Source organism: Lathyrus oleraceus, chromosome 6 (assembly GCF_024323335.1).
Source record: "Lathyrus oleraceus cultivar Zhongwan6 chromosome 6, CAAS_Psat_ZW6_1.0, whole genome shotgun sequence".
NCBI lineage: Eukaryota > Viridiplantae > Streptophyta > Magnoliopsida > Fabales > Fabaceae > Lathyrus > Lathyrus oleraceus.
Genome location: NC_066584.1, coordinates 100,601,114 through 100,627,400, shown reverse-complemented (window position 1 = coordinate 100,627,400; position 26,287 = coordinate 100,601,114). Strand labels below are relative to the sequence as shown.

The window sequence follows — 26,287 nt, the reverse complement described above, 5'->3', positions numbered from 1 at the left end:
ATGGGGCGGTCTGGGAAGAGAAAAAGAACAAGACAGGAGAAAGCTCAAAGAATTGAGTTCGATAAAAAAATGGAGAAAGATTATCAGGTGTTAATGAAGACGGAAGAAAGAACCACAAGAGAACTGAGGCAAACATTAGGTTATTAAGAAAAGCTTGAGAAAGAATCCATGATAATGGCAGAATCAAGGTGATATTGATTTTCTTCCAATGTTTTTTTTTCATATTGCTTTTATAACTTTGATTTAAATTTTTTTTTAGATTTTCAGAAGTTTTGACCTGCATTTTATTATGGAAAAGACACAAGACAGAGAAAAAAACCATGCAGAAAGTTAGAATCCTGGAGAATGAGATTCGGGAACTCTCCACTTCCCCCAATTCTGAAACTATGAAAGTTAGCTAAAAAACAATTTAATTTTTATAAGATTATAATAAGTGTGTGAAAAACAATTCTGATGTTCAGTATTAATTTAGTTTTATTATAAACTAGCGTCCATACAGGCACTCTCAGTCAGTTTTTTAATAAATATAGTGAAAATATATACGATATTGTTTTACTTAATGTTAATTGGAAGTTATATAAGAAGTTAATAGTAGGAAGTTATGTGAAATGGGATAATAGTGGTTTCAATAGAAGTTAGTAGAAGTTATTGTGTAAGTTATCTAAGAGTAAGATAGGTAGAAAAATAGGTTACACCAAAACCATGTTTTCCCTTTATATATACTAGCATCCAGACGGACACTCTGTGCCCGTTTGTCCGTTTTTTTAATAAACATACGTGAAAATATATACGATTATTTTACTTAATGTTAATTTTAATAGGAAGTTTTATAAGAAGTTAATAGTAGGGAGTTATGTTAAAGATAATAAATGTGGTTTCAATACAAGTTATTAGAAGTTATTAGGTAAGTTATCTAAGGGTAAAATTGGTAAAAAAAAATTAGGCTACACCAAAATCAAGTAGTTTTCCTTTAGAAGTAAGCAACAAAACTTTGATGTACTCTTGATGAAAAGCCATACGATACACAATAAACTTAAAGAAAAAATATTTTCTATTTAATTAATGGTCACATAAGTAATGAACATATTAATATAAAAGTAAAAACATCAATAAAGAGATGCTTCTACAAAAACAGAATCCCAAAAATAAGAGGGAGAAGGACCAAGATGTGACTTTGTTTGTGTGGAAGGATGCCAATGATATGTGAGATCTTAATGTTATAAATTAAGATATGACACATACTATAAATAATATTCATCACTATATGATAAACACAATTCAATCATACCTCTTTCTCTCTCACACACATTTTATAACTCTCGATATCACTCTCCCTCCATCATTCATAGATATCACTCTCCTCCATCATTCATGGGGAGGTCTGGGAAGAGAAAAAGAACAAGACAGGAGAAAGCTCAAAGAATTGAGTTCGATAAAAAAATGGAGAAAGATTATCAGGTGTTAATGAAGACGGAAGAAAGAACCACAAGAGAACTGAGGCAAACATTAGGTTATTAAGAAAAGCTTGAGAAAGAATCCATGATAATGGCAGAATCAAGGTGATATTGATTTTCTTCCAATTTTTTTTTCATATTGCTTTTATAACTTTGATTTAAATTTTTTTTAGATTTTCAGAAGTTTTGACCTGCATTTTATTATGGAAAAGACACAAGACAGAGAAAAAACCATGCAGAAAGTTAGAATCCTGGAGAATGAGATTCGGGAACTCTCCACTTCCCCCAATTCTGAAACTATGAAAGTTAGCTAAAAAACAATTTAATTTTTATAAGATTATAATAAGTGTGTGAAAAACAATTCTGATGTTGAGTATTAATTTAGTTTTATTATAAACTAGCGTCCATACAGGCACTCTCAGTCTGTTTTTTAATAAATATAGTGAAAATATATACGATATTGTTTTACTTAATGTTAATTGGAAGTTATATAAGAAGTTAATAGTAGGAAGTTATGTGAAATGGGATAATAGTGGTTTCAATAGAAGTTAGTAGAAGTTATTGTGTAAGTTATCTAAGAGTAAGATAGGTAGAAAAATAGGTTACACCAAAACCATGTTTTCCCTTTATATATACTAGCATCCAGACGGACACTCTGTTCCCGTTTGTCCGTTTTTTAATAAACATACTTGAAAATATATACGATTATTTTATTTAATGTTAATTTTAATTGGAAGTTTTATAAGAAGTTAATAGTAGGGAGTGATGTTAAAGATAATAAATGTGGTTTCAATACAAGTTATTAGAAGTTATTAGGTAAGTTATCTAAGGGTAAAATTGGTAAAAAAAATTAGGCTACACCAAAACCAAGTAGTTTTCCTTGAGAAGTAAGCAACAAAACTTTGATGTACTCTTGATGAAAAGCCATACGATACACAATAAACTTAAAGAAAAAATATTTTCTATTTGATTAATGGTCACATAAGTAATGAACATATTAATATAAAAGTAAAAACATCAATAAAGAGATGCTTCTACAAAAACAAATCCCAAAAATAAGAGGGAGAAGGACCAAGATGTGACTTTGTTTGTGTGGAAGGATGCCAATGATATGTGAGATCTTAATGTTATAAATTAAGATATGACACATACTATAAATAATATTCATCACTATATGATAAACACAATTCAATCATACCTCTTTCTCTCTCACACACATTTTATAACTCTCGATATCACTCTCCCTCCATCATTCATAGATATCACTCTCCTCCATCATTCATGGGGAGGTCTGGGAAGAGAAAAAGAACAAGACAGGAGAAAGCTCAAAGAATTGAGTTCGATAAAAAAATGGAGAAAGATTATCAGGTGTTAATGAAGACGGAAGAAAGAACCACAAGAGAACTGAGGCAAACATTAGGTTATTAAGAAAAGCTTGAGAAAGAATCCATGATAATGGCAGAATCAAGGTGATATTGATTTTCTTCCAATATTTTTTTTTCATATTGCTTTTATAACTTTGATTTAAATTTTTTTTTAGATTTTCAGAAGTTTTGACCTGCATTTTATTATGGAAAAGACACAAGACAGAGAAAAAACCATGCAGAAAGTTAGAATCCTGGAGAATGAGATTCGGGAACTCTCCACTTCCCCCAATTCTGAAACTATGAAAGTTAGCTAAAAAACAATTTAATTTTTATAAGATTATAATAAGTGTGTGAAAAACAATTCTGATGTTCAGTATTAATTTAGTTTTATTATAAACTAGCGTCCATACAGGCACTCTCAGTCTGTTTTTTAATAAATATAGTGAAAATATATACGATATTGTTTTACTTAATGTTAATTGGAAGTTATATAAGAAGTTAATAGTAGGAAGTTATGTGAAATGGGATAATAGTGGTTTCAATAGAAGTTAGTAGAAGTTATTGTGTAAGTTATCTAAGAGTAAGATAGGTAGAAAAATAGGTTACACCAAAACCATGTTTTCCCTTTATATATACTAGCATCCAGACGGACACTCTGTTCCCGTTTGTCCGTTTTTTTAATAAACATACGTGAAAATATATACGATTATTTTATTTAATGTTAATTTTAATTGGAAGTTTTATAAGAAGTTAATAGTAGGGAGTTATGTTAAAGATAATAAATGTGGTTTCAATACAAGTTATTAGAAGTTATTAGGTAAGTTATCTAAGGGTAAAATTGGTAAAAAAAATTAGGCTACACCAAAACCAAGTAGTTTTCCTTGAGAAGTAAGCAACAAAACTTTGATGTACTCTTGATGAAAAGCCATACGATACACAATAAACTTAAAGAAAAATGTTTTCTATTTGATTAATGGTCACATAAGTAATGAACATATTAATATAAAAGTAAAAACATCAATAAAGAGATGCTTCTACAAAACAGAATCCCAAAAATAAGAGGGAGAAGGACCAAGATGTGACTTTGTTTGTGTGGAAGGATGCCAATGATATGTGAGATCTTAATGTTATAAATTAAGATATGACACATACTATAAATAATATTCATCACTATATGATAAACACAATTCAATCATACCTCTTTCTCTCTCACACACATTTTATAACTCTCGATATCACTCTCCCTCCATCATTCATAGATATCACTCTCCTCCATCATTCATGGGGAGGTCTGGGAAGAGAAAAAGAACAAGACAGGAGAAAGCTCAAAGAATTGAGTTCGATAAAAAAATGGAGAAAGATTATCAGGTGTTAATGAAGACGGAAGAAAGAACCACAAGAGAACTGAGGCAAACATTAGGTTATTAAGAAAAGCTTGAGAAAGAATCCATGATAATGGCAGAATCAAGGTGATATTGATTTTCTTCCAATATTTTTTTTCATATTGCTTTTATAACTTTGATTTAATTTTTTTTTAGATTTTCAGAAGTTTTGACCTGCATTTTATTATGGAAAAGACACAAGACAGAGAAAAAACCATGCAGAAAGTTAGAATCCTGGAGAATGAGATTCGGGAACTCTCCACTTCCCCCAATTCTGAAACTATGAAAGTTAGCTAAAAAACAATTTAATTTTTATAAGATTATAATAAGTGTGTGAAAAACAATTCTGATGTTCAGTATTAATTTAGTTTTATTATAAACTAGCGTCCATACAGGCACTCTCAGTCTGTTTTTTAATAAATATAGTGAAAATATATACGATATTGTTTTACTTAATGTTAATTGGAAGTTATATAAGAAGTTAATAGTAGGAAGTTATGTGAAATGGGATAATAGTGGTTTCAATAGAAGTTAGTAGAAGTTATTGTGTAAGTTATCTAAGAGTAAGATAGGTAGAAAAATAGGTTACACCAAAACCATGTTTTCCCTTTATATATACTAGCATCCAGACGGACACTCTGTTCCCGTTTGTCCGTTTTTTTAATAAACATACTTGAAAATATATACGATTATTTTATTTAATGTTAATTTTAATTGGAAGTTTTATAAGAAGTTAATAGTAGGGAGTGATGTTAAAGATAATAAATGTGGTTTCAATACAAGTTATTAGAAGTTATTAGGTAAGTTATCTAAGGGTAAAATTGGTAAAAAAAATTAGGCTACACCAAAACCAAGTAGTTTTCCTTGAGAAGTAAGCAACAAAACTTTGATGTACTCTTGATGAAAAGCCATACGATACACAATAAACTTAAAGAAAAAATATTTTCTATTTGATTAATGGTCACATAAGTAATGAACATATTAATATAAAAGTAAAAACATCAATAAAGAGATGCTTCTACAAAACAGAATCCCAAAAATAAGAGGGAGAAGGACCAAGATGTGACTTTGTTTGTGTGGAAGGATGCCAATGATATGTGAGATCTTAATGTTATAAATTAAGATATGACACATACTATAAATAATATTCATCACTATATGATAAACACAATTCAATCATACCTCTTTCTCTCTCACACACATTTTATAACTCTCGATATCACTCTCCCTCCATCATTCATAGATATCACTCTCCTCCATCATTCATGGGGAGGTCTGGGAAGAGAAAAAGAACAAGACAGGAGAAAGCTCAAAGAATTGAGTTCGATAAAAAAATGGAGAAAGATTATCAGGTGTTAATGAAGACGGAAGAAAGAACCACAAGAGAACTGAGGCAAACATTAGGTTATTAAGAAAAGCTTGAGAAAGAATCCATGATAATGGCAGAATCAAGGTGATATTGATTTTCTTCCAATATTTTTTTTCATATTGCTTTTATAACTTTGATTTAATTTTTTTTTTAGATTTTCAGAAGTTTTGACCTGCATTTTATTATGGAAAAGACACAAGACAGAGAAAAAACCATGCAGAAAGTTAGAATCCTGGAGAATGAGATTCGGGAACTCTCCACTTCCCCCAATTCTGAAACTATGAAAGTTAGCTAAAAAACAATTTAATTTTTATAAGATTATAATAAGTGTGTGAAAAACAATTCTGATGTTCAGTATTAGTTTAGTTTTATTATAAACTAGCGTCCATACAGGCACTCTTAGTCTGTTTTTTAATAAATATAGTGAAAATATATACGATATTGTTTTACTTAATGTTAATTGGAAGTTATATAAGAAGTTAATAGTAGGAAGTTATGTGAAATGGGATAATAGTGGTTTCAATAGAAGTTAGTAGAAGTTATTGTGTAAGTTATCTAAGAGTAAGATAGGTAGAAAAATAGGTTACACCAAAACCATGTTTTCCCTTTATATATACTAGCATCCAGACGGACACTCTGTTCCCGTTTGTCCGTTTTTTTAATAAACATACTTGAAAATATATACGATTATTTTATTTAATGTTAATTTTAATTGGAAGTTTTATAAGAAGTTAATAGTAGGGAGTGATGTTAAAGATAATAAATGTGGTTTCAATACAAGTTATTAGAAGTTATTAGGTAAGTTATCTAAGGGTAAAATTGGTAAAAAAAAATTAGGCTACACCAAAACCAAGTAGTTTTCCTTCAGAAGTAAGCAACAAAACTTTGATGTACTCTTGATGAAAAGTCATACGATACACAATAAACTTAAAGAAAAAATGTTTTCTATTTGATTAATGGTCACATAAGTAATGAACATATTAATATAAAAGTAAAAACATCAATAAAGAGATGCTTCTACAAAAACAGAATCCCAAAAATAAGAGGGAGAAGGACCAAGATGTGACTTTGTTTGTGTGGAAGGATGCCAATGATATGTGAGATCTTAATGTTATAAATTAAGATATGACACATACTATAAATAATATTCATCACTATATGATAAACACAATTCAATCATACCTCTTTCTCTCTCACACACATTTTATAACTCTCGATATCACTCTCCCTCCATCATTCATAGATATCACTCTCCTCCATCATTCATGGGGAGGTCTGGGAAGAGAAAAAGAACAAGACAGGAGAAAGCTCAAAGAATTGAGTTCGATAAAAAAATGGAGAAAGATTATCAGGTGTTAATGAAGACGGAAGAAAGAACCACAAGAGAACTGAGGCAAACATTAGGTTATTAAGAAAAGCTTGAGAAAGAATCCATGATAATGGCAGAATCAAGGTGATATTGATTTTCTTCCAATATTTTTTTTCATATTGCTTTTATAACTTTGATTTTAATTTTTTTTTGATTTTCAGAAGTTTTGACCTGCATTTTATTATGGAAAAGACACAAGACAGAGAAAAAACCATGCAGAAAGTTAGAATCCTGGAGAATGAGATTCGGGAACTCTCCACTTCCCCCAATTCTGAAACTATGAAAGTTAGCTAAAAAACAATTTAATTTTTATAAGATTATAATAAGTGTGTGAAAAACAATTCTGATGTTGAGTATTAATTTAGTTTTATTATAAACTAGCGTCCATACAGGCACTCTCAGTCTGTTTTTTAATAAATATAGTGAAAATATATACGATATTGTTTTACTTAATGTTAATTGGAAGTTATATAAGAAGTTAATAGTAGGAAGTTATGTGAAATGGGATAATAGTGGTTTCAATAGAAGTTAGTAGAAGTTATTGTGTAAGTTATCTAAGAGTAAGATAGGTAGAAAAATAGGTTACACCAAAACCATGTTTTCCCTTTATATATACTAGCATCCAGACGGACACTCTGTTCCCGTTTGTCCGTTTTTTTAATAAACATACGTGAAAATATATACGATTATTTTATTTAATGTTAATTTTAATTGGAAGTTTTATAAGAAGTTAATAGTAGGGAGTTATGTTAAAGATAATAAATGTGGTTTCAATACAAGTTATTAGAAGTTATTAGGTAAGTTATCTAAGGGTAAAATTGGTAAAAAAAATTAGGCTACACCAAAACCAAGTAGTTTTCCTTGAGAAGTAAGCAACAAAACTTTGATGTACTCTTGATGAAAAGCCATACGATACACAATAAACTTAAAGAAAAAATGTTTTCTATTTGATTAATGGTCACATAAGTAATGAACATATTAATATAAAAGTAAAAACATCAATAAAGAGATGCTTCTACAAAAACAGAATCCCAAAAATAAGAGGGAGAAGGACCAAGATGTGACTTTGTTTGTGTGGAAGGATGCCAACGATATGTGAGATCTTAATGTTATAAATTAAGATATGACACATACTATAAATAATATTCATCACTATATGATAAACACAATTCAATCATACCTCTTTCTCTCTCACACACATTTTATAACTCTCGATATCACTCTCCCTCCATCATTCATAGATATCACTCTCCTCCATCATTCATGGGGAGGTCTGGGAAGAGAAAAAGAACAAGACAGGAGAAAGCTCAAAGAATTGAGTTCGATAAAAAAATGGAGAAAGATTATCAGGTGTTAATGAAGACGGAAGAAAGAACCACAAGAGAACTGAGGCAAACATTAGGTTATTAAGAAAAGCTTGAGAAAGAATCCATGATAATGGCAGAATCAAGGTGATATTGATTTTCTTCCAATATTTTTTTCATATTGCTTTTATAACTTTGATTTAATTTTTTTTTATTTTCAGAAGTTTTGACCTGCATTTTATTATGGAAAAGACACAAGACAGAGAAAAAACCATGCAGAAAGTTAGAATCCTGGAGAATGAGATTCGGGAACTCTCCACTTCCCCCAATTCTGAAACTATGAAAGTTAGCTAAAAAACAATTTAATTTTATAAGATTATAATAAGTGTGTGAAAAACAATTCTGATGTTCAGTATTAATTTAGTTTTATTATAAACTAGCGTCCATACAGGCACTCTCAGTCTGTTTTTTAATAAATATAGTGAAAATATATACGATATTGTTTTACTTAATGTTAATTGGAAGTTATATAAGAAGTTAATAGTAGGAAGTTATGTGAAATGGGATAATAGTGGTTTCAATAGAAGTTAGTAGAAGTTATTGTGTAAGTTATCTAAGAGTAAGATAGGTAGAAAAATAGGTTACACCAAAACCATGTTTTCCCTTTATATATACTAGCATCCAGACGGACACTCTGTGCCCGTTTGTCCGTTTTTTTAATAAACATACGTGAAAATATATACGATTATTTTATTTAATGTTAATTTTAATTGGAAGTTTTATAAGAAGTTAATAGTAGGGAGTTATGTTAAAGATAATAAATGTGGTTTCAATACAAGTTATTAGAAGTTATTAGGTAAGTTATCTAAGGGTAAAATTGGTAAAAAAAAATAGGCTACACCAAAACCAAGTAGTTTTCCTTGAGAAGTAAGCAACAAAACTTTGATGTACTCTTGATGAAAAGCCATACGATACACAATAAACTTAAAGAAAAAATATTTCTATTTGATTAATGGTCACATAAGTAATGAACATATTAATATAAAAGTAAAAACATCAATAAAGAGATGCTTCTACAAAAACAAAATCCCAAAAATAAGAGGGAGAAGGACCAAGATGTGACTTTGTTTGTGTGGAAGGATGCCAATGATATGTGAGATCTTAATGTTATAAATTAAGATATGACACATACTATAAATAATATTCATCACTATATGATAAACACAATTCAATCATACCTCTTTCTCTCTCACACACATTTTATAACTCTCGATATCACTCTCCCTCCATCATTCATAGATATCACTCTCCTCCATCATTCATGGGGAGGTCTGGGAAGAGAAAAAGAACAAGACAGGAGAAAGCTCAAAGAATTGAGTTCGATAAAAAAATGGAGAAAGATTATCAGGTGTTAATGAAGACGGAAGAAAGAACCACAAGAGAACTGAGGCAAACATTAGGTTATTAAGAAAAGCTTGAGAAAGAATCCATGATAATGGCAGAATCAAGGTGATATTGATTTTCTTCCAATATTTTTTTTTCATATTGCTTTTATAACTTTGATTTTAATTTTTTTTTTAGATTTTCAGAAGTTTTGACCTGCATTTTATTATGGAAAAGACACAAGACAGAGAAAAAACCATGCAGAAAGTTAGAATCCTGGAGAATGAGATTCGGGAACTCTCCACTTCCCCCAATTCTGAAACTATGAATGTTAGCTAAAAAACAATTTAATTTTTATAAGATTATAATAAGTGTGTGAAAAACAATTCTGATGTTCAGTATTAATTTAGTTTTATTATAAACTAGCGTCCATACAGGCACTCTTAGTCTGTTTTTTAATAAATATAGTGAAAATATATACGATATTGTTTTACTTAATGTTAATTGGAAGTTATATAAGAAGTTAATAGTAGGAAGTTATGTGAAATGGGATAATAGTGGTTTCAATAGAAGTTAGTAGAAGTTATTGTGTAAGTTATCTAAGAGTAAGATAGGTAGAAAAATAGGTTACACCAAACCATGTTTTCCCTTTATATATACTAGCATCCAGACGGACACTCTGTTCCCGTTTGTCCGTTTTTTTAATAAACATACTTGAAAATATATACGATTATTTTATTTAATGTTAATTTTAATTGGAAGTTTTATAAGAAGTTAATAGTAGGGAGTGATGTTAAAGATAATAAATGTGGTTTCAATACAAGTTATTAGAAGTTATTAGGTAAGTTATCTAAGGGTAAAATTGGTAAAAAAAATTAGGCTACACCAAAACCAAGTAGTTTTCCTTGAGAAGTAAGCAACAAAACTTTGATGTACTCTTGATGAAAAGCCATACGATACACAATAAACTTAAAGAAAAAATATTTTCTATTTGATTAATGGTCACATAAGTAATGAACATATTAATATAAAAGTAAAAACATCAATAAAGAGATGCTTCTACAAAAACAGAATCCCAAAAATAAGAGGGAGAAGGACCAAGATGTGACTTTGTTTGTGTGGAAGGATGCCAATGATATGTGAGATCTTAATGTTATAAATTAAGATATGACACATACTATAAATAATATTCATCACTATATGATAAACACAATTCAATCATACCTCTTTCTCTCTCACACACATTTTATAACTCTCGATATCACTCTCCCTCCATCATTCATAGATATCACTCTCCTCCATCATTCATGGGGAGGTCTGGGAAGAGAAAAAGAACAAGACAGGAGAAAGCTCAAAGAATTGAGTTCGATAAAAAAATGGAGAAAGATTATCAGGTGTTAATGAAGACGGAAGAAAGAACCACAAGAGAACTGAGGCAAACATTAGGTTATTAAGAAAAGCTTGAGAAAGAATCCATGATAATGGCAGAATCAAGGTGATATTGATTTTCTTCCAATATTTTTTTTCATATTGCTTTTATAACTTTGATTTTAATTTTTTTTTAGATTTTCAGAAGTTTTGACCTGCATTTTATTATGGAAAAGACACAAGACAGAGAAAAAACCATGCAGAAAGTTAGAATCCTGGAGAATGAGATTCGGGAACTCTCCACTTCCCCCAATTCTGAAACTATGAAAGTTAGCTAAAAAACAATTTAATTTTTATAAGATTATAATAAGTGTGTGAAAAACAATTCTGATGTTCAGTATTAATTTAGTTTTATTATAAACTAGCGTCCATACAGGCACTCTCAGTCTGTTTTTTAATAAATATAGTGAAAATATATACGATATTGTTTTACTTAATGTTAATTGGAAGTTATATAAGAAGTTAATAGTAGGAAGTTATGTGAAATGGGATAATAGTGGTTTCAATAGAAGTTAGTAGAAGTTATTGTGTAAGTTATCTAAGAGTAAGATGGGTAGAAAAATAGGTTACACCAAAACCATGTTTTCCCTTTATATATACTAGCATCCAGACGGACACTCTGTTCCCGTTTGTCCGTTTTTTTAATAAACATACTTGAAAATATATACGATTATTTTATTTAATGTTAATTTTAATTGGAAGTTTTATAAGAAGTTAATAGTAGGGAGTGATGTTAAAGATAATAAAATGTGGTTTCAATACAAGTTATTAGAAGTTATTAGGTAAGTTATCTAAGGGTAAAATTGTTATAAAAAAATTAGGCTACACCAAAACCAAGTAGTTTTCCTTGAGAAGTAAGGAACAAAACTTTGATGCACTCTTGATGAAAAGCCATACGATACACAATAAACTTAAAGAAAAAATATTTTCTATTTGATTATCCGGTCACATAAGTAATGAACATATTAATATAAAAGTAAAAACATCAATAAAGAGATGCTTCTACAAAAACAAAATCCCAAAAATAAGAGGGAGAAGGACCAAGAAGTGACTTTGTTTGTGTGGAAGGATGCCAATGATATGTGAGATCTTAATGTTATAAATTAAGATATGACACATACTATAAATAATATTCATCACTATATGATAAACACAATTCAATCATACCTCTTTCTCTCTCACACACATTTTATAACTCTCGATATCACTCTCCCTCCATCATTCATAGATATCACTCTCCTGCATCATTCATGGGGAGGTCTGGGAAGAGAAAGAGAACAAGACAGGAGAAAGCTCAAAGAGTTGAGTTCGATAAAAAAATGGAGAAAGATTATCAGGTGTTAATGAAGACGGAAGAAAGAACCACAAGAGAACTGAGGCAAACATTAGGTTATTAAGAAAAGCTTGAGAAAGAATCCATGATAATGGCAGAATCAAGGTGATATTGATTTTCTTCCAATATTTTTTTTCATATTGCTTTTATAACTTTGATTTTTTTTTTTTTTAGATTTCCAGAAGTTTTGACCTGCATTTTATTATGGAAAAGACGCAAGACAGAGAAAAAACCATGCAGAAAGTTAGAATCCTGGAGAATGAGATTCGGGAACTCTCCACTTCCCCCAATTCTGAAACTATGAATGTTAGCTAAAAAACAATTTAATTTTTATAAGATTATAATAAGTGTGTGAAAAACAATTCTGATGTTCAGTATTAATTTAGTTTTATTATAAACTAGCGTCCATACAGGCACTCTTAGTCTATTTTTTAATAAATATAGTGAAAATATATACGATATTGTTTTACTTAATGTTAATTGGAAGTTATATAAGAAGTTAATAGTAGGAAGTTATGTGAAATGGGATAATAGTGGTTTCAATAGAAGTTAGTAGAAGTTATTGTGTAAGTTATCTAAGAGTAAGATAGGTAGAAAAATAGGTTACACCAAAACCATGTTTTCCCTTTATATATACTAGCATCCAGACGGACACTCTGTTCCCGTTTGTCCGTTTTTTTTATAAACATACTTGAAAATATATACGATTATTTTATTTAATGTTAATTTTAATTGGAAGTTTTATAAGAAGTTAATAGTAGGGAGTGATGTTAAAGATAATAATGTGGTTTCAATACAAGTTATTAGAAGTTATTAGGTAAGTTATCTAAGGGTAAAATTGGTAAAAAAAATTAGGCTACACCAAAACCAAGTAGTTTTCCTTGAGAAGTAAGGACAAAACTTTGATGTACTCTTGATGAAAAGCCATACGATACACAATAAACTTAAAGAAAAAATATTTTCTATTTGATTAATGGTCACATAAGTAATGAACATATTAATATAAAAGTAAAAACATCAATAAAGAGATGCTTCTACAAAAACAGAATCCCAAAATAAGAGGGAGAAGGACCAAGATGTGACTTTGTTTGTTGTGGAAGGATGCCAACGATATGTGAGATCTTAATGTTATAAATTAAGATATGACACATACTATAAATAATATTCATCACTATATGATAAACACAATTCAATCATACCTCTTTCTCTCTCACACACATTTTATAACTCTCGATATCACTCTCCCTCCATCATTCATAGATATCACTCTCCTCCATCATTCATGGGGAGGTCTGGGAAGAGAAAAAGAACAAGACAGGAGAAAGCTCAAAGAATTGAGTTCGATAAAAAAATGGAGAAAGATTATCAGGTGTTAATGAAGACGGAAGAAAGAACCACAAGAGAACTGAGGCAAACATTAGGTTATTAAGAAAAGCTTGAGAAAGAATCCATGATAATGGCAGAATCAAGGTGATATTGATTTTCTTCCAATATTTTTTTTCATATTGCTTTTATAACTTTGATTTAATTTTTTTTTAGATTTTCAGAAGTTTTGACCTGCATTTTATTATGGAAAAGACACAAGACAGAGAAAAAACCATGCAGAAAGTTAGAATCCTGGAGAATGAGATTCGGGAACTCTCCACTTCCCCCAATTCTGAAACTATGAAAGTTAGCTAAAAAACAATTTAATTTTTATAAGATTATAATAAGTGTGTGAAAAACAATTCTGATGTTCAGTATTAATTTAGTTTTATTATAAACTAGCGTCCATACAGGCACTCTCAGTCTGTTTTTTAATAAATATAGTGAAAATATATACGATATTGTTTTACTTAATGTTAATTGGAAGTTATATAAGAAGTTAATAGTAGGAAGTTATGTGAAATGGGATAATAGTGGTTTCAATAGAAGTTAGTAGAAGTTATTGTGTAAGTTATCTAAGAGTAAGATGGGTAGAAAAATAGGTTACACCAAAACCATGTTTTCCCTTTATATATACTAGCATCCAGACGGACACTCTGTTCCCGTTTGTCCGTTTTTTTAATAAACATACTTGAAAATATATACGATTATTTTATTTAATGTTAATTTTAATTGGAAGTTTTATAAGAAGTTAATAGTAGGGAGTGATGTTAAAGATAATAAATGTGGTTTCAATACAAGTTATTAGAAGTTATTAGGTAAGTTATCTAAGGGTAAAATTGGTAAAAAAGAAATTAGGCTACACCAAAACCAAGTAGTTTTCCTTGAGAAGTAAGCAACAAAACTTTGATGAACTCTTGATGAAAAGCCATACGATACACAATAAACTTAAAGAAAAAATGTTTTCTATTTGATTAATGGTCACATAAGTAATGAACATATTAATATAAAAGTAAAAACATCAATAAAGAGATGCTTCTACAAAAACAGAATCCCAAAAATAAGAGGGAGAAGGACCAAGATGTGACTTTGTTTATGTGGAAGGATGCCAACGATATGTGAGATCTTAATGTTATAAATTAAGATATGACACATACTATAAATAATATTCATCACTATATGATAAACACAATTCAATCATACCTCTTTCTCTCTCACACACATTTTATAACTCTCGATATCACTCTCCCTCCATCATTCATAGATATCACTCTCCTCCATCATTCATGGGGAGGTCTGGGAAGAGAAAAAGAACAAGACAGGAGAAAGCTCAAAGAATTGAGTTCGATAAAAAATGGAGAAAGATTATCAGGTGTTAATGAAGACGGAAGAAAGAACCACAAGAGAACTGAGGCAAACATTAGGTTATTAAGAAAAGCTTGAGAAAGAATCCATGATAATGGCAGAATCAAGGTGATATTGATTTTCTTCCAATATTTTTTTTTCATATTGCTTTTATAACTTTGATTTAATTTTTTTTTTAGATTTTCAGAAGTTTTGACCTGCATTTTATTATGGAAAAGACACAAGACAGAGAAAAAACCATGCAGAAAGTTAGAATCCTGGAGAATGAGATTCGGGAACTCTCCACTTCCCCCAATTCTGAAACTATGAAAGTTAGCTAAAAAACAATTTAATTTTTATAAGATTATAATAAGTGTTTGAAAAACAATTCTGATGTTCAGTATTAATTTAGTTTTATTATAAACTAGCGTCCATACAGGCACTCTCAGTCTGTTTTTTAATAAATATAGTGAAAATATATACGATATTGTTTTACTTAATGTTAATTGGAAGTTATATAATAAGTTAATAGTAGGAAGTTATGTGAAATGGGATAATAGTGGTTTCAATAGAAGTTAGTAGAAGTTATTGTGTAAGTTATCTAAGAGTAAGATAGTAGAAAAATAGGTTACACCAAAACCATGTTTTCCCTTTATATATACTAGCATCCAGACGGACACTCTGTGCCCGTTTGTCTGTTTTTTAATAAACATACGTGAAAATATATACGATTATTTTATTTAATGTTAATTTTAATTGGAAGTTTTATAAGAAGTTAATAGTAGGGAGTTATGTTAAAGATAATAAATGGGGTTTCAATACAAGTTATTAGAAGTTATTAGGTAAGTTATCTAAAGGTAAAATTGGTAAAAAAAAATTAGGCTACACCAAAACCAAGTAGTTTTCCTTGAGAAGTAAGCAACAAAACTTTGATGTACTCTTGATGCAAAGCCATACGATACACAATAAACTTAAAGAAAAAATATTTTCTATTTGATTAATGGTCACATAAGTAATGAACATATTAATATAAAAGTAAAAACATCAATAAAGAGATGCTTCTACAAAACAGAATCCCAAAATAAGAGGGAGAAGGACCAAGATGTGACTTTGTTTGTGTGGAAGGATGCCAATGATATGTGAGATCTTAATGTTATAAATTAAGATATGACACATACTATAAATAATGTTCATCACTATATGATAAACACAATTCAATCATACCTCTTTCTCTCTCACACACATTTTGTAACTCTCGATATCACTCTCCCTCAATCATTCATAGATATCACTCTCCTCCATCATTCATGGGGAGGTCTGGGAAGAGAAAAAGAACAAGACAGGAGAAAGCTTAAAGAATTGAGTTCGAGAAAAAAATGGAGAAAGATTATTAGGTGTTAATGAAGACGGAAGAAAGAACCACAAGAGAACTGAGGCAAACATTAGGTTATTAAGAAAAGCTTGAGAAAGAATCCATGATAATGGCAGAATCAAGGTGATATTGATTTTCTTCCAATATTTATTTTTTCATATTGCTTTTATAACTTTGATTTAAATTTTTTTTTAGATTTTCAGAAGTTTTGACCTGCATTTTATTATGGAAAAGCCACAAGACAGAGAAAAACCATGCAGAAAGTTAGGATCCTGGAGAATGAGATTCGGGAACTCTCCACTTCCCCCAATTCTGAAACTATGAAAGTTAGCTAAAAAACAATTTAATTTTTATAAGATTATAATAAGTGTGTGAAAAACAATTCTGATGTTGAGTATTAATTTAGTTTTATTATAAACTAGCGTCCATACAGGCACTCTCAGTCTGTTTTTTAATAAATATAGTGAAAATATATACGATATTGTTTTACTTAATGTTAATTGGAAGTTATATAATAAGTTAATAGTAGGAAGTTATGTGAAATGGGATAATAGTGGTTTCAATAGAAGTTAGTAGAAGTTATTGTGTAAGTTATCTAAGAGTAAGATAGGTAGAAAAATAGGTTACACCAAAACCATGTTTTCCCTTTATATATACTAGCATCCAGACGGACACTCTGTTCCCGTTTGTCTGTTTTTTTAATAAACATACATGAAAATATATACGATGATATTTTATTTAATGTTAATTTTAATTGGAAGTTTTATAAGAAGTTAATAGTAGGGAGTGATGTTAAAGATAATAAATGTGGTTTCAATACAAGTTATTAGAAGTTATTAGGTAAGTTATCTAAGGGTAAAATTGTTATAAAAAAATTAGGCTACACCAAAACCAAGTAGTTTTCCTTGAGAAGTAAGGAACAAAACTTTGATGCACTCTTGATGAAAAGCCATACGATACACAATAAACTTAAAGAAAAAATATTTTCTATTTGATTATCGGTCACATAAGTAATGAACATATTAATATAAAAGTAAAAACATCAATAAAGAGATGCTTCTACAAAAACAAAATCCCAAAAATAAGAGGGAGAAGGACCAAGAAGTGACTTTGTTTGTGTGGAAGGATGCCAATGATATGTGAGATCTTAATGTTATAAATTAAGATATGACACATACTATAAATAATATTCATCACTATATGATAAACACAATTCAATCATACCTCTTTCTCTCTCACACACATTTTATAACTCTCGATATCACTCTCCCTCCATCATTCATAGATATCACTCTCCTGCATCATTCATGGGGAGGTCTGGGAAGAGAAAGAGAACAAGACAGGAGAAATCTCAAAGAATTGAGTTCGATAAAAAATGGAGAAAGATTATCAGGTAATAATGAAGACGGAAGAAAGAACCACAAGAGAACTGAGGCAAACATTAGGTTATTAAGAAAAGCTTGAGAAAGAATCCATGATAATGGCAGAATCAAGGTGATATTGATTTTCTTCCAATATTTTTTTTTCATATTGCTTTTATAACTTTGATTTTAAATTTTTTTTTGATATTCAGAAGTTTTGACCTGCGTTTTATTATGGAAAAGACGCAAGACAGAGAAAAAACCATGCAAAAAGTTAGAATCTTGGAGAATGAGATTCAGGAACTCTCCACTTCCCCCAATTCTGAAACTATGAAAGTTAGGTAAAAAACAATTTAATTTTTATAAGATTATGATAAGTGTGTGAAAAACAATTCTGATGTTTAGTATTAATTTAGTTTTATTATAAACTAGCATCCAGACGGGAACCTTAGTCTGTTTTTAAATTAATATAGTGGAAATATATACGATATTGTTCTACTTAATGTTAATTGGAAGTTATATAAGAAGTTAATAGTAGGAAGTTATGTGAAATGGGATAATAGTGGTTTCAATAGAAGTTAGTAGAAGTTATTGTGTAAGTTATCTAAGAGTAAGATAGGTAGAAAAATAGGTTACACCAAAACCATGTTTTCCCTTTATATATACTAGCATCCAGACGGACACTCTGTGCCCGTTTGTCCGTTTTTTTAATAAACATACGTGAAAATATATACGATTATTTTATTTAATGTTAATTTTAATTGGAAGTTATATAAGAAGTTAATAGTAGGGAGTTATATTAAAGATAATAATAGTTGTTTCAATACAAGTTATTAGAAGTTATTAGGTAAGTTATCTAAGGGTAAAATTGGTAAAAAAAAAATAAGCTACACCAAAACCAAGTAGTTTTCCTTGAGAAGTAAGGGACAAAACTTTGATGCACTCTTGATGAAAAGCCATACGATACACAATAAACTTAAAGAAAAAATATTTTCTATTTGATTATCGGTCACATAAGTAATGAACATATTAATATAAAAGTAAAAACATCAATAAAGAGATGCTTCTACAAAAACAAAATCCCAAAAAATAAGAGGGAGAAGGACCAAGAAGTGACTTTGTTTGTGTGGAAGGATGCCAATGATATGTGAGATCTTAATGTTATAAATTAAGATATGACACATACTATAAATAATATTCATCACTATATGATAAACACAATTCAATCATACCTCTTTCTCTCTCACACACATTTTATAACTCTCAATATCACTCTCCCTCCATCATTCATAGATATCACTCTCCTCCATCATTCATGGGGAGGTCTGGGAAGAGAAAAAGAACAAGACAGGAGAAAGCTCAAAGAATTGAGTTCGACAAAAAAATGGAGAAAGATTATCAGGTGTTAATGAAGACAGAAGAAAGAACCACAAGAGAACTGAGGCAAACATTAGGTTATTAAGAAAAAGCTTGAGAAAGAATCCATGATAATGGCAGAATCAAGGTGATATTGATTTTCTTCCAATATTTTTTTTTTCATATTGCTTTTATAACTTTGATTTAAATTATTTTTTTAGATTTTCAGAAGTTTTGACCTGCATTTTACTATGGAAAAGACACAAGACAGAGAAAAAACCATGCAGAAAGTTAGAATCCTGGAGAATGAGATTCGGGAACTCTCCACTTCCCCCAATTCTGAAACTATGAAAGTTAGCTAAAAAACAATTTAATTTTTATAAGATTATAATAAGTGTGTGAAAAACAATTCTGATGTTCAGTATTAGTTTAGTTTTATTATAAACTAGCGTCCATACAGGCACTCTTAGTCTGTTTTTTAATAAATATAGTGAAAATATATACGATATTGTTTTACTTAATGTTAATTGGAAGTTATATAAGAAGTTAATAGTAGGAAGTTATGTGAAATGGGATAATAGTGGTTTCAATAGAAGTTAGTAGAAGTTATTGTGTAAGTTATCTAAGAGTAAGATAGGTAGAAAAATAGGTTACACCAAAACCATGTTTTCCCTTTGTAACAACCCGTATAATATATATCTAGAATAATATCATACAAGTGTTAAATTTTGGTACTGTCACAACATAAGTGCCTAATGGCATCAATATGTATACATGTCCAAACTAAAACATCACTGGAACATGTTATACAATAATGCCTACACAATAAAAATCTAAGAACTATGTACAATATCTTCATTGCACACAACTCCACAGCGGAAGGTCATAATGAACAGCAACCCTTGAAACATCCATAACAGTTTCTCTTAGATCCGACCTGTAAAGAATACCTGAAAAATAACAACAATGATGGGATGAGATAATAATCTCAGTGAGTTCTCCTATCCTATGGGTCCACTCGGCTCTACAGGGTATTCTAATCGATATTCAACTCATAACCAACTCAAGTCAACAAGGGAACGAAGACTTGAGCGATGGGGAACTATCTCGCAATTGTATGGCAACATGCATCTGAGTTCTCATAACTCAACCACGATCATTATTCAGATCACGAAACATCAATTCCCGATCGGACTTACGTCTAAGCCAGCCTCGGTTCATGCATGCTCGTATGATTCGACTTTCGCGGTGGATATCAGGTTCCCCTATGGGAATCTAACCCACTTTTAAGAACCATCACCCATATGGGACTCTAACCCACCTAGGGTATCTTTCACCGTATGGGACTCTAACCCACATAGGTGTCCACCTTTCCCCCATGTCCGCCATGGTTGGGGCTCAAACCCATTTGAGGCTCGAATCATTGGTCCCACATCCCAATGCTTACTCATCTAAGCATACCGCAAGAGATGTGTACCACCACAGAAAAACACACATTCTGAATACATGATCGGTTCCATAAAACATTGGTTCCACGAACCATAACAAATTCATTAATCATAGGTGACTTCATTCACCATAATACACAAATAATAACATGGCATGTTCCATACAATGCGTCTCATTCTCAATCATGGCAACAACTCGTCCACGACCTCACATAAGCGTCGTACGAATGAATACCGTATTCTCATACATGTATCTCACATGTTCCATAACCTAGATTATCTTTCTAAGTTATTAATCAAATTATTCTTCTAGGTTTCCTCACTCATCTTCGTAAGGTTTTTAATCATGTTATTTCACCTTCCACATAACAACAATATGTAATTTTCATCATGATAAAATTCATGGCATTTATAAATCACATAATATTTTATAACATGGAACAATAATAATAGCCCTTTTACGTTATCTTTCTAACGCATCCGGCCGTGTCCAAAACGGAGGTATTATACTCAATTAGTTCATCAATCTATCTTAATCAAGATTTAGGTTAATATTTATTCATTGCATAAGCATTCAACAACAACCTCTCTAGCCTAGTGGTAAGGCATGTACAGTTTCAAGGAGGTCCTTGGTTCGAATCCCTTTGGTGACATATTCTGTCAAAACAGGAAATTAAATTCTGTTTCAGTGTTAACCGGTTAACCACTCACGAATTTGCCCAGAAAGTGAATTTTGATGCGCGTTAACCGGTTACCTCATACCGTTAAGTGTTAAGGAAAAATTCCAATTTCAAATTAATAAAAATTCCAATTTCAAATTAATTTTCTCAGTAACTTCTTTCCTTAAATAACTCCTATTTTATTTTCCGTTCCATATACCATTTTTACCTACTATTTCCACATAACATGATTTTTCAACACAACCAACATAATGTCATCACATAGCAAGGATAGGGCACGATTCAGACAAACCCTAACCCCACAAATATAGATTATTTTCCCCCAATGCTAAAACTATCTAAGAACTCACCTAGTAGAAGAAGAAGATGAAGTTGGTGACTTTGTTTGTGTGGAAGGATGCCAATGATATGTGAGATCTTAATGTTATAAATTAAGATATGACACATACTATAAATAATTTCATCACTATATGATAAACACAATTCAATCATACCTCTTTCTCTCTCACACACATTTTATAACTCTCGATATCACTCTCCCTCCATCATTCATAGATATCACTCTCTTCCATCATTCATGGGGAGGTCTGGGAAGAGAAAGAGAACAAAGACAGGAGAAAGCTCAAAGAATTGAGTTCGATAAAAAATGGAGAAAGATTATCAGGTAATAATGAAGACCGAAGAAAGAACCACAAGAGAACTGAGGCAAACATTAGGTTATTAAGAAAAGCTTGAGAAAGAATCCATGATAATGGCAGAATCAAGGTGATATTGATTTTCTTCCAATATTTTTTTTTCATATTGCTTTTATAACTTTGATTTTAATTTTTTTTTTGATATTCAGAAGTTTTGACCTGCGTTTTATTATTGAAAAGACGCAAGACAGAGAAAAAACCATGCAAAAAGTTAGAATCTTGGAGAATGAGATTCAGGAACTCTCCACTTCCCCCAATTCTGAAACTATGAAAGTTAGGTAAAAAAACAATTTAATTTTTATAAGATTATGATAAGTGTGTGAAAAACAATTCTGATGTTTAGTATTAATTTAGTTTTATTATAAACTAGCATCCAGACGGGAACCTTAGTCTGTTTTTAAATAAATATAGTGGGAAATATATACGATATTGTTCTACTTAATGTTAATTGGAAGTTATATAAGAAGTTAATAGTAGGAAGTTATGTGAAATGGGATAATAGTGGTTTCAATAGAAGTTAATAGAAGTTATTGTGTAAGTTATCTAAGAGTAAGATAGGTAGAAAAATAGGTTACACCAAAACCAAGTTTTCCCTTTATATATACTAGCATCCAGACGGACACTCTGTGCCCGTTTGTCCGTTTTTTTAATAAACATACGTGAAAATATATACGATTATTTTATTTAATGTTAATTTTAATTGGAAGTTATTTAAGAAGTTAATGGTAGGGAGTTATGTTAAAGATAATAAATACACTTTTCCCCCCTGTAATGTTAGCGAGTTTAGGATTACCCCCCTGTAAAAATATTTTTTGTAAACCCCCCCTTTTGTTATGTAGATTCCTTCATAGAACCCCCTAATATCCAGGTGGCATGGAATCTAATAAGAGGTCCTACACCTGGCATATTTTTAATTTTGTTAAAGTGATTATGTGTCATTTTACACTTTTTAATTTCAAATACCCCCTTAGAAAATTAGGGTTCTGAACATAGCAGGGAAGACGAAGACGAAATTTCCAGGGGAAGACGAAGACGAAGAAGAAGAATGCAGGGAACGAAGCAAACGAGAAAGATGACCGCAGTGAAGAAGAAGATGAAGACAACCTCAGCGAATACGAAGAAGCGATCCAGCTCAGTGAAGACGAGCTCAGTGAAGTGTCCAAAGTCCGAGATAAAGTTCCGGCTGACATGAGAGTTGCAGCTTTGAAAACATCGACATTGAGATTGGAACAAAGCTCGTTAACCGGAGAAGCAATGCCTGTTCTGAAAGGCACAAATCCTATTTTCATGGATGATTGTGAATTGCAGGCCAAAGAGAATATGGTATTTGCTGGCACAACTGTTGTCAACGGAAGCTGTCTTTGCATTGTTATTACCACATCAATGAAAACTGAAATCGGAAAGATACAGAAACAAATACACGAGGCTTCGTTGGAGGAGAGTGATACTCCGTTGAAAAAGAAATTGGACGAATTTGGTAGCAGGCTAACAACTTCAATCGGAATAGTTTGTCTCGTTGTGTGGATTATAAACTACAAAAATTTCATTTCTTGGGATATTGTCGATGGATGGCCTTCGAACATTCAATTTTCGTTTCAGAAATGCACTTACTATTTCAAAATTGCTGTTGCTCTTGCTGTGGCTGCAATACCAGAAGGTCTTCCAGCTGTTATCACAACATGTTTAGCGCTCGGTACAAGGAAAATGGCGCAAAAGAATGCGATTGTGAGAAAGCTTCCAAGTGTTGAAACTTTGGGATGCACCACTGTGATTTGTTCCGATAAAACTGGCACGCTGACTACAAATCAAATGTCTGTGATGGAGTTCTTTACTTTAGGAGGGAAAACCACTGCTTCTAGAGTCCTTAGAGTTGAAGGGACAACTTATGATCCGAAAGACGGAGGCATTGTTGATTGGACTTGCTATAACATGGATGTGAATTTGTTAGCCATGGCAGAAATATGTGCTGTTTGTAATGATGCTGGTGTTTATTTCGACGGTCGCTTATTTCGAGCCACGGGTTTGCCAACTGAAGCTGCTCTCAAAGTTTTGGTTGAAAAGATGGGATTTCCAGATATCAAGTCAAGGAACAAAACTCGCGACATCCAAGGTTCATCAAACAACACGATGGATTGCGACACCTTGAAGCTAGGTTGGTAAATGGACTAATTTATGAAAGATCCGATAACTGTCAAAATACTATTGTATTAGGAATAACAAAGTACTTTGGTTTTTATTACGCAGGATGTAGTGAGTGGTGGAATAGAAGATCCAAACGGGTAGCTACGTTGGAGTTTGACCGTGTTAGGAAGTCGATGAGCGTTATTGTTCGCGAACCGGATGGTCAAAATCGGCTTCTTGTAAAGGTACATGCATCAGTACAAGTTTCCAAATAAAAAATGTGAACTCTTTCTATGCCTGATTTCATTCTGGTGCTACATTTTCGAGTTCTAAAGATAATTGAATCGCAGGGTGCTGTTGAGAGTTTATTGGAGCGAAGTTCGTTTGTGCAACTTGCGGATGGATCTCTTGTTCCAATAGATGATCAATGTAGGGAACTACTTCTTCAAAGACTCCATGAGATGAGTTCAAAGGTGTTGCGCTGCTTGGGTTTGGCATGTAAAGACGAGTTAGGAGAATTTTCAGACTATTACGCAGACACTCATCCTGCACACAAGAAATTGCTTGATCCAACATACTATTCATCTATTGAGGATATTAACTAATTTAGCTTATAATCGAACTGATTAGGACCCTCATAGAGAGGAAGTTCATAAAGCAATTGAGGATTGCAAGCAAGCTGGTATTAGAGTTATGGTAATAACCGGAGATAACAAGTCAACAGCAGAGGCTATTTGTAAGGAAATCGGACTTTTCTCTAGAGATGAAGATCTTACAGGTCAAAGTTTGACAGGTAAGGAGTTCATGTCTCTCTCTCATTCAGAACAAGTTAAATTGCTGTTGAGAAATGGAGGCAAGGTTTTCTCGCGAGCCGAGCCAAGACACAAGCAAGAAATTGTGAGACTGTTGAAGGAAATGGGAGAGATTGTTGCAATGAGCGGAGATGGCGTGAATGATGCACCTGCACTTAAGCTTGCTGACATAGGGATTGCTATGGGAATAATTGGAACTGAGGTAATATAACTTTCGCTATATTGTGGTTACAATGCGAACTTATATAAACTTATATATTACGATAATAAAGGTTAAAAAAATATTTCACCATCTTATCATGATACCAACCACAGGTTGCAAAAGAAGCTTCAGATATGGTGCTTGCAGATGACAATTTTAGTACTATTGTTTCAGCTATCGTTGAGGGTCGAGCTATTTACAATAACATGAAAGCATTTATAAGGTATGTTGTCTCTTAGTTTATTTTCTTTTCCTTCCACATTCTACATTTGGTTGATCTATATAGAAATTTACTCAATCTTCTTCAGGTACATGATATCGTCAAATGTCGGGGAAGTGATATCGATATTCTTGGCAGCAGCTTTAGGGATCCCAGAATGCATGATACCAGTACAACTTATGTGGGTGAATTTGGTCACTGATGGTCCACCTGCAACAGCTCTTGGTTTCAACCCTGCTGATGTTGATATCATGCAGAAGCCACCACGAAAAAGCGACGATGCCCTTATAAGTACTTGGGTTCTTTTTCGTTACCTAGTAAGTTTAGCTCAAAATCTCTTCAATTTCATCAACTCATATATAGAGACATCACAAAGTCTGTCATAAATTCATTAAGTTAATTTAACCTTATACTAATGCTCATCATGGCAGATAATTGGTTCCTATGTCGGAATCGCAACAGTTGGCATTTTTGTCTTGTGGTACACTCAAGCATCTCTTTTTGGCATCAATCTTGTCAGTGATGGACACACAATTATAGAATTGTCACAGCTTCTCAACTGGAGGGAATGTCCTTCATGGTCTAATTTCACCGTTTCTTCATTTGACACAATTATAGCAAAGTTGAGTTGGTTTAAAAGACCCATAACAGGTGAAGGAATATCTAGTGACAAACCAATTACCCTACCAGAAAATGAAGACATACCCACTTCAAAATGAGGGACTGATTATTATGTTTCTGCTATGTATTTTGTAATCCTTTTGGAAAACTCTTTTGTAATGCCAACTGATCTTTGAAGACATGTATTTTGTAATCCTTTTGTAACAAACATATGCACTTACTGTGATGATCAATTCTAATGTATCAGTTTAACATTATTGGTGTGTATTATCTATAAAACACAATGGCTAGTCTGTCACAT

The 26,287-nt window shown here is 31.4% G+C and overlaps 1 pseudogene; it reads left to right on the top strand.

The window, feature by feature from the left end:
- LOC127094216 (uncharacterized) lies at positions 1–26,084 on the top strand (annotated as a pseudogene).
- The last annotated feature ends 203 nt before the right edge of the window (positions 26,085–26,287 follow it).